Raw genomic sequence first — 10,963 nt, 5'->3', positions numbered from 1 at the left:
TTGAAATGTAATTCTTGGGGTTATAACGAGTGATAGAAATGGCACAGTGATGCACCAGATTAAAAGTGATGGGATACAAAAATAGGTCTAATAAAATAACATTCATAGAAAACAAACCACAAAAACGAGGGGCTCATACATAAAAGGAATAAAACAAAATTGCATCATATGCATACCTGGGAACTCTCCGGGTGAAGCACCGCTTCTCCGGGTCAACACCTGAATTCTCCGGGTCGTGGGAGCGGAGTCTTGACACACCCCGCTCCCCGCCCATTTTCCCTTTAAATGGGGATGTTTCCCGCCCACTGACATCACAGCACCGCCCCCCTGACGTCAACCAGAGGGAGAAGAAGGGTGTGGTATAATATGACTTTTTAGTATTGTTTTATTTTTGTTACAATTTTTTTAAATTAAAATTAAACTTTATTGGTGCGGCCTATAATCAGGTGTAGCCTATATTTGGAGTCAATAGGGTATATTGAAGAACTCACTGGGGTGTAAAGAGCCCATACGTGTAGCGCTCAGAAGAGCTAGCACTGGAGCTGAGTGGTGGTGAATACATCATGTGCCGGGAGATTAGATCAGGTGCATCTCCTGCTGGACATTTACCTAGGGGACGGGGAAAAGGGCCAATTAATTTGGGGGATTCTGGAGAATCCCTCATGCATTTGAAAAACTGACCCCATGGAAATTTAAAGGGACCATGCATATGTGGATTGTTATATCTGGATTGTCCCTTTAACATTGAACTAAGGTTACAAAAGAAGCATGACATAGAACGCTCTTTTTGTAAGGATGTTTCAATAGTGTAAAAAGCATGAGAATATGCTATCATCTGTGCTGCCAAATTCTTACATGCGTGACCTAACCTCTTTAGATACAGTACATGCTTCAGCCATAAGGTAGGCACATTTTTTAATTGGGTGTGTTGGCTTCCCATCACTCTCCAACAGAGTTGAGGGTTGCTGCTCTTGTATTACCAGTGACTGTTCATTTATTTGTATTCTATACAGGATTTAGATTTTGTGTTTCACAAGTGATCAATACAGTGATGGATATAAGGAAATTTGTATTTTGCTAAACGCAAAGGAGATCTCTGATCAATTATGTTCTACATCTTTTAAGGTATATGCCACTTTTTAATCATTCCAGCATGTATCTGCTTAAATACTCAATGATTAAAGATGTACTTATAGGACTCCGGGCCTGACCTGAAACTAAAATGTAAAAATGCATGTATACTTTAAAGAGACAGTAAAATGTTTAGGAAACTAACAGCACACATACACATATACATATATAAAGTTGTGTGAAAAAGAAAGTACACCCTCTTTGAATTATATGGCTTTACATATCAGGACATAATAACAATCATCATCTGTTCTTTGGCAGATCTAAACATTAGGTAAATACCGCCTCAGATGAACAACAAGACATGACATATTACACTGCGTCATGATTTATTCAACAAAAATAGGCACAAGCAAGCTGTTTCAGGGGCAGAGGTGGCACAGTCAGGCTGTTTCTGGGGCAGCCGTGGCATAGGCAGGCTGTTTGGGGGCAGAGGCCTACCACATCAATGTCTGGCTCAGTATTTAGTGATAGGATTAATGCTGTACTGTATCTATTCAGTAAATGTGTTTTATTTAAACTTATTTCATTTATTTATAAGTTAATATATTTTTTTTGCCAACATTCATTTTTTTGTAGGGGGCACATACAGATTCCTTCTTCACCTTGGACGGGAAAAAGAGCACACATACATGGTGCAGGCGATGAGCTCCCGGCCACTGGACCAATAAAATCTACTAGAGAGCTAAGGGGGTGCGGGAGAGTGAATGGGTGATTGAATGAATGAGTGTTAAGGGGCAGAAATGGAACATGCAGGCTGTTTAGGGGGCCAGAGGTGGCACAGGCAGGCTGTTTAGGGAGCAGAGGTGGCACAGGCTTACTGTTTAGGGGGCAGAGGTGGCACAGACAGGTTGCTAAAGGGGCAGAGCTGGCACAGACAGGCTATTTCAGGGGCAGAGGTGGTACAGACAGGCTGTTTTAGAGGCAGAGACCTACCACGTCAATGTCTGGCTCAGTATTTAGTGATAGGTGTAATGCTGTACCATATCTGATCAGTAAATGTTATTTATTTAAACTTATTTAATTTATTTAGTTAAGTATTTAGTTACGTTTTTTCAGTTGACTTACAGATTACAAATTTGTGAAATAAATATTCTTGCCATTATTTTTTTGTAGGGGTGGGCTACATACAGGATCTGTCCTGGGTGCCAAATACTCTAGGTACACCCTCGTATATACACACACACTATAAATATTACATTTTTTTTTATATTAATAGTAAGTCATGTAGCTTTCCAGTATCTCCACAAAACAATATATTGTATTCATGACATATTCCATAGACCTGTGAAGAAATGTCACTTCATGCATTGATTTCCCCCCAGAGGAAAAGCCAGAGCAGCTGACTCTGAACGTTCTTAAACTACTGTCCCACCAGGTGGTTCCTAAGACACAGGTGATGTCAGGGTCCATGAACCCAAGTGTCTATCAGCAATCGGATACCTCATTACAGAGAGCTGACCAGACATTACTCTTAATTAAAGAGGCACTGAGGCGAGATGCCAGCTGGGAGCAGACTTTATAAAGCCAAAATATATTAAGAGCATGTGGTAGCTTTAACTCATCAATATCAGGAATGAGCATACTGCAAACCCAGAATATATAGATTATTACTTAGAAAGTAGGTGTATTTTGGAATAAGTTCAATATAGATTGGGTGATTTTCAGCCATTTTCTTTTTATATTGGAAATCTAGCACCAAAGGATAAGATATATTATATGTTGGTGGGAGGGAGACTTTTATGTATCTTATTTCAAATTTCAGACATCAGCCATTAAAACACCTGGCTCCTCTCCTGCCTCTCTGCCCTTATATATAAACCACAAATCTATTAAATTAGAAGTTCTGTGTATTTCACTTTATAATTGTACTGTTATACATAAACACTTTAAAGTGCTGTGAAATAACCCACCCTATCATAGACTGAAACTTATCCAGTTATATTGGGAACTGAGCCCAGAAAGTTTTAATTGACAGTGTACATCTGGATATAACAGTTCTATTGACCATCATACCATCATACCTATATGAGCTTGTTGGACATCCCATTCCAAAACCACGTCATTGGAGTCAAGTGGCGGTGTGCATTACACTACTCCAGCCGATGCTTGGCATTGGAAACCCACCTCATGAAGCTCCGGACACACTGATGTTGTGCTGATGTTGCTTCCAGAGGCAGTTTGGATCTCTGTAGTGAGTGATGCTACAGAGGACAGGTGATTTTTAAACTCAACACTCTTAAGAAATCAGCTGCCATTCTTTGTGAGTGTGCGTGGACTACCACTTTGAGACTGAGCTGTTACTCCCACATGCTGATAGACTTTCATTGCCTTCAGACAATGTTCCACCTGCGTCACCTCAGCTACCTGTGTAACCTTACCAGTACCTCCAGCAAGCCTGCCACTACACTGCTTTAGGAGCTCAGGCTTGCCAGTCAGTCAGTGTTAGGCAGCGGATATGCTACCTTGAAGCTTGCTCTGCTTATTTCTTGGCAACGCTCTTGCACTTCAATGTAGGGGAAAACATGGCTCTGATGCCACCATCAACTCAGTGCCCACACAGAATTTTAAAGGCCTGGCTCCCGGCCCTTTTTTTGAGGCTTAAACACCCCATGACAGAGCACAATCAAAAAATGACATACCCTCTGTCCTTGTGTGCCTTAAACATGTTGATATTGGCATAACTTTATTTTTATTTTGCCTGGCAGGCTATATGATGAGGCCAACATAGGTCCCAAACGGGTGTTCTGACCATAACCCTTTATAGTGTCCATGATTCCGCCTACCAAAACTACAAAGGTGAACAGAGAGATATTTGAAACTGCAGCCGTTATGTAAAGATTTGGGCTGACAAGTGGATAAGGGGATTTTAATTTATAAAAAACAGGGCATGAGACAAATGTAATCAGATGCCAATGTGTCTTGGGGTAATCTGTTCACTCAAGGTTACAGTGCATCCTGGTATTACCTAGGTGTGCACTGTGGGTCATAAATGGCCAGTAGCTTACGGCAAGCAAGAAAACAGCAAAATTGTAACAGCTGAATTTTTTTTTGTCTCACCCAGTATGCTCCTTCACCTCCCCAAACCTGTCCTCTCTGTTATTCTTACAACAAACCTGAAATTCATGGAGTTTTGGCAAGCTAAGTCGCCAACCATGATAACGAAGCATTAAAGGATGATTTGAGATTCCTGTGGCCCTCATTAAACATTTCCTATTGTTCAAAGTGAGAGATGTACTTACTCTTTGGAAACATCTTCATTCCTCCTCCATCATTCGCTGCTAATTAAGATCATAAACTATCTTGAACGCAGAGGTCTAGCCAGGCAGACAGCACTCTTAATCATGTGCTAATGGCATGCTTCTGGCGATAATTACCAGATAACAGTGTTTGCAGTCTGTAATCAGAACAATTCTGCTAATTAAATCAGGCAAACCATATATTTCCCGTAGCCATATAGAACTTAGAGCAATATACCCCCAAATTTGTCTCTCACAATGGCTTCATACTGGGATATCCCTTTATACACTAAAAAAGTCTGGAAAAGTATAAATATAATTTTTCATTAAAAAAAAAGGCTTAACATTTTTCATGCAGTGCTTAGGTAAAATCAGTAATATCTCTTCCACTTATATATAAGTATGTTTTAGAATAGGAATACATTCCATGATATCTTTGGGAAAGTTCTGGAGAAGCAAACCTATAAAGTGAGATCAATGTGAACATGAGGATGCAGACACAGGATTCATGATTTAGCAACATATTATTATACAGATTATTATACTTTTTACTTCACTGCTTACATTTTAGCGAGGCAGAGGGTGCTCTTCCCTGATAGTCTAGTGGCAGACAGAACATCTGCCCAATGATTTTTATACTAATATTTAAAATTATCAGCATTTAGCGTCCATGATAAACATTATTTTTTAACCTCTTAAGGACACAGGCTGTAACTGTTTGTACTGATATAATATCCCTTAAGGATACAAGACGTACTGTTACGTCCTGTATTTAGGAGCTATCCCTGCTGATACATGAGAGATCAGGTTATCTGGTTATCAGCATTTAGGATCATTTTATGAAGTTAAGAATTACTATGACATGCTCATTTATTTAACCTGGTCTCCTTTAATCCCCTCTAATTTCTTTAACTGGTGACTTGAAAAGTTGATCAAATAAACGTCCACCACCTCAGTAAGGCATTATGCAACTCTCTAAAACAAATGCATAGTGTTTTCCGTGAGGACACCAGGATGTCTTCCTCTCTAAGGTGCAGGAATAAGGAAACATTAAATTGTTTCATCTCTGAGTCACCCACTCTTTACAGTGGCCAAAGTAGAGCATAGTAAAGCTTGACAGTTCATGGATACTTTAAATAAAATCTGAAGATTCTTTATTTGCGGCATTTTTCACTGAAGAGTTTCCAAATTCCTTGCTACTGGCTATATAACTTCTTTGTGTTCGGTATAAATAGCTAACTGTACAGGAAGAGCAAAAATGTGATTCAGTAGAATGGATCCCATTGTACAGCACTGTAGGCTATGATGGAGCTACATAAAACAATAAATAATAATAATGGAGTGCTTTGGTGTACTAAAGTTCATTTATAGGTTAAAAAATTGGTTTAAAGTCTAATTTTTTTTATATGTAACAGATCCATGATCAAATTACAGTCCTCATCTTAGCTCCTGTGTCATCCTTTAATATTTGCTTAACCTAAGTACTGGTTTTGTCCAGGTTAGTGTTGGCCAGTGCTTACCTGGAATTATAGGGCAACCAGATGTTCATTGACCTCAACATCTGTCCCTGGGATTAGTCATGTTAAAATGTATCCAGAGCCTCTGTACCCCAGTTAAAAAAGGCCGTTTAGAATATACGCTGAATACTAAGAACAAGCACTGGCAGTGAGCCAAGCAATGTATTTTCTACAAAAGTAAATACATGGGGACTTATGTTGTGAACCCTTAAAGTAAATCAAAAACCTCAACACTTAATATAAGCCTTGATAAATGTTAATTTGGCTGCTATGCTCAGCTATTCAATGATTTATTTATTTTTTTACATGCTTTTTACAAACTTTTCTTTTTCTAAGAGCTCAAAATGACTGTACCACAAAGAATTAAAAACAACAAAGCTTACAATTAAGTTAAATGATGATTCAAATGACTTAAACAGCTATGACAAAACATCACTGTCCCTAGATGTGCCCCCTGCCACAATGATAAAAGTCCAACCAGTTGTGTAAAACGTTGGTATGCTTTAATGGCTTGAGCCTGCTTTTTGGGTTGAAACATTGCCATAATGGTGATAGCCAATTCCCAAATGGTTTTCCAGCCTCAAAGTTTTCTTAAACAACAAAAATGAGAGTGTTTGAAGGCAAAAATACTTTAATGTTCTAAGCAACTGCCTTGGACAAATTTTGCCCACAGAGCCAATAAGCATACCGGACTGCATGTGTCTAAGGGTTGTCCACTGATTAATGAGCCGTGGTATTCCAGGAATAAGTAGAAATGAGTGGAATCTGCTGTACTTGGGTCTAAGGTTCAAACAAGCCAACATGAAATGGATGTAAGTAGACATGCAAACGAGCCAAATATGTGCCAAAGATTTTTTTTGGTATTGACTGAGGAAGTTCTAAAACCGTAATGCTTCTTTGTTCTGTTATTGTCACTAACATATAACAGTTTCTCCTATGATCTTGTCATGCCCCTCTTACCCTTACCTATTCTCCCCAGCTGTCCTCCGTTTCCACAAGCCTTCTAAAAGCTCTGCGATCTTGATTGCGGCAGCGAAGTAGGCCAAAGCCACAGCCTAAAGTTGCAGGAGGCCCTAGGGAAGACCTCCAGGTGTTGCCCAGACCTCAGCATAACGTTGTACACCTGTGGAGTGGAGGTAAACCCTGCTCCACCATCAGCTATCTACCTGATGGTGTTCATACAGGGAAACAGTGAACCAATCCAGTGAGAGGCTTGTCCAGCACAGGGGAGGAGTGGATACCTGCAGATACCACTCAGACTGTTACCACTTTGCTCCAGTGTTCTAGAGCCTTGGTTCCTGTGTGTTCTAGGACTCCAGATTCCAGTTCTTCTTTGCTTGCAGACCCTATATTGGATTACCCATTACCTCACCTTTGGCTTCCCTGTTGAACTACCCTGTTTGTTTATTTCTTGACCCTTGCCTGGATTATAGTTTTTGTCCTGATAGCCGCCTGCCCTGATCTATTGGACTGTTTCTGCTTTTGGATTATCCTTTGCACTCTTGTGCTCCCATTCCTACCAGGGTGTCCTACTTGTCTAGCCCTGTGGACCACCTGGTAAGGGTGCCTAGTAAGAGATAGCATCCTCTGCTCTTATGCTCCAACCTAATCCTGACAGATCTGTCGTTCCACAACGTAATTTACATCGACAGGTAACTCTAATACGTCTAAAGTGACATTAACAAAGATACATGCCTTGCATACACATGCTTTATAGTGGTGACAACTATGTTTCTTGGTCGGTATCACTGATAAATGAGTACTCCACTTAGTTTATGGACCATGTAAGCCGTGTATGCAGAATGTCTAATGTGTATGTGGGGCATGTAAGTTTTTACGCATGGTATAATGGAAAAGGGAATACAAATGAAACTTTCTACAGGTTCAATACCCAGAACTTGAATAAACCTAGCAATGCCCAAACCCATAGGATTATGTTATCTGTCAGCGATACACATATAGAATATATTTTTTGTTTATGTTATATCTACAGAAAGGGTTCTATCATGATCTGTCAATATCACACATACAGGTCAGTCAGTGCTAAACGTATGAGAGTGTTTCTCTTGTGGTCTGTCAACATCAGATGTGCATGAGTGGCTCACTCGTTAACTAAAACTTGCATTTCACAATCCAAAAAGCAACTTTAATTTTAACATGTGAATTATTTTCGGGGTTGATGAGAGTGCTTATGATTTTAATGTTTGTGGGTTGTAGTCAGTTGAGGGCATGCAAGTTGAAGTCAAATTATAGTCAACATCCATGCCCTCGACTGCAACACAGAAATCCACTCACCATAGAACTACAAAAATAAACCTGCATTTTAAGTCACAAGCAACCCAAGGTTTAATAAGTTTCCAAAACCCTGGGTTGCAAGTTGAGTTGACTAGCTGTAGAGTGTGTTAACAGTAGTAAATATGCATGTTGGAGATGTAGTCGGTAATGGACAACCATTTTAATTGCCTCCTGCATAACAAATGGTTATTCCCCCTTTCTCCTTCCATGTAAAGCAAAACAGTGACTACCAGAAAGCTACACCCCAACATTGTTTTATTGTTGCATTTTACTTAAAATTCCCTTTTTTTCAGTTATTTATAAAATAATCATTTACACAGATTTACAAGGGGAGGAACAGTAAGCTGAAACATCCTGAAGTAAAGTCCTAGCACCTCAGAGCTCAATCTGTATTTTAAGTAGTTCACAGCCACCCACTGTAAATGGTATACGTATTTGCCTTTCAAAGAAAAAACACAGTTTAAATTACAGTTTAACAAACCAAAATGCTATCAGAAATGGCTGACCTCTAATATAATTTAACTCATGAGAAGATTATAATAATGTGAGGTAAATCTGCTTAACGTGCTATTATTTTCCAAATAAATCAGTATAATTATTTTCACCGATATTAAAAGCTTCAAAAGAAAGAATAATTTAATAAGTACCTTGTTCACTAATATACAGACATCAGTGATACAAACCTCTGACCTCCATATACCCCACTGCCTCTGGCCCCTTAAGAAACATATACGAGGGACATGCGCTCAGCTCCAAATCCAAAAATCATTAGGCGATATACCTCTTACCTCATCGTAATACACAGACTCCAGGGCACATATCTCTCACCCCCTCCTAACATACAAATTTTGGGACACATACACCTCATGCTCTTTTAATACACAGATAAGCACACGGTACACCTTACGTCTACCTAATACGCAGACATCAGGAAACATCCATTCTCCATTAATACAAAGACATTGGGGATTTATGGACATGGAGTGAACCTAACATTCTGGCGACAGAAGGGACACATACCGTACAAGAGAGACAAGACAGACGCTGACATGAAAAAGACATAGAAAACACATTTCCAAACATAGCATAGACAGGGGGGAAGCCAACGCAGACAGACAAATACCTAGCAAGACTATACAGAGCTGACATCTGAGGTAATATTTGTGATTCTGTTCCTGCTTATTTCTCTATCATTTAATTAATTTTCCTTTGATGATCCTTACCTGAGATATGATGATGGACAGAACACGTATGAGTTCTTATTGTAAATGGTTTTTGCATGTATGTAAAATATTTGAACTACAATAAACATGACCAAATGATACGTGCATCGTGAATATTTACCTCAATTTTCATAAACACATAGGACGGCCATTCCTGAGGAACACAAGAGACTCATACAACTGACACAGACATGTAACATGGACAACATAATTCACACAGAGCAGAGAGGGGCATTCACAGACACTCATACAGCCACGTACCCCTCTCATACAGATTGGGGGACACATATTCCTCACAAAAGGGGAGTTGAAAGGAGAGATGTGGTTTCAAGTTCCTTAATTCATCGTTTGTTGTAAAGGGCCACACCTGGCAAATTCTGCATAGTTCAATAATGAGATAGTTCAATCATGCGATGGAGTCGGAGACATGAAACTGCAGCTCTCCTTCTAACTCACCCTTTAGTAAATAAACCCATGGACAGACAGGACATACAAGTAACACTAGCCTCTCAACATACAGAAAGGACATATAGAGAGGCATGTACAAAACACCATGTACACACACCTATACAGCAATACCTCTCACACAGACAGAAGGGACATATGCAGTGACACCTCTCTCACAGACAGGATCTTCATATACAGTGACACTTACCACTCACACAGACAAGAGGGACACATATTGTGACAAATTACCTCTCACACTGACAGGAGGGCCTTATACAAATACCTCTCATACAAACAGGAGGGACATATATTATAGCAACACCTCTCACACAGACAGAAGAGACATATACAGCGACACATTGACATGACATATACAGCCTCTCACACTGACAGGAGGGACAAACTGTATCCAGCGACAATTACCTCTCACACAGAGAGGAGGGACATATACAGAGACGCCTCTCACACCGACAGGAGGGACATATACAGATACCTTTCATACAGACAGGAGGGACATATACAGATACCTTTCATACAGACAGGAGGGACATACTGTATACTGCAACAATTACCTCTCACACAGACAGGAGGGACATATACAGCAATGCCTCTCACAGACAGGAGGGACATTTACAGATACTTCTCATACAGACAGGAGGGACATATACAGATACCTTTCATACAGACAGGAGGGACATACTGTATACTGCGACAATAACCTCTCAAACAGACAGGAAGGACATCTACATCGACGCTTCTCACACCGACAGGAGGGACATATACAGCGACGCCTCTCACACCGACAGGAGGGACATATACAGCGACGCCTCTCACACCGACAGGAGGGACATATACATCGACGCTTCTCACACCGACAGGAGGGACATATACAGCGACGCCTCTCACACCGACAGGAGGGACATATACAGCGAAGCCTCTCACACCGACAGGAGGGACATATACAGCGACGCCTCTCACACCGACAGGAGGGACATATACAGCGAAGCCTCTCACACCGACAGGAGGGACATATACAGCGACGCCTCTCACACCGACAGGAGGGACATATACAGCGACGCCTCTCACACCGACAGGAGGGACATATACAGCG

This window comes from Sceloporus occidentalis, unplaced genomic scaffold, assembly GCF_023333645.1.
Source record: "Sceloporus occidentalis isolate IW3139 unplaced genomic scaffold, rSceOcc1.0.p SCAF_22, whole genome shotgun sequence".
In the NCBI taxonomy this organism is placed as follows: domain Eukaryota; kingdom Metazoa; phylum Chordata; class Lepidosauria; order Squamata; family Phrynosomatidae; genus Sceloporus; species Sceloporus occidentalis.
The sequence above is the reverse complement of the archived record's forward strand: the minus strand, read 5'-3'. Positions refer to the sequence as shown.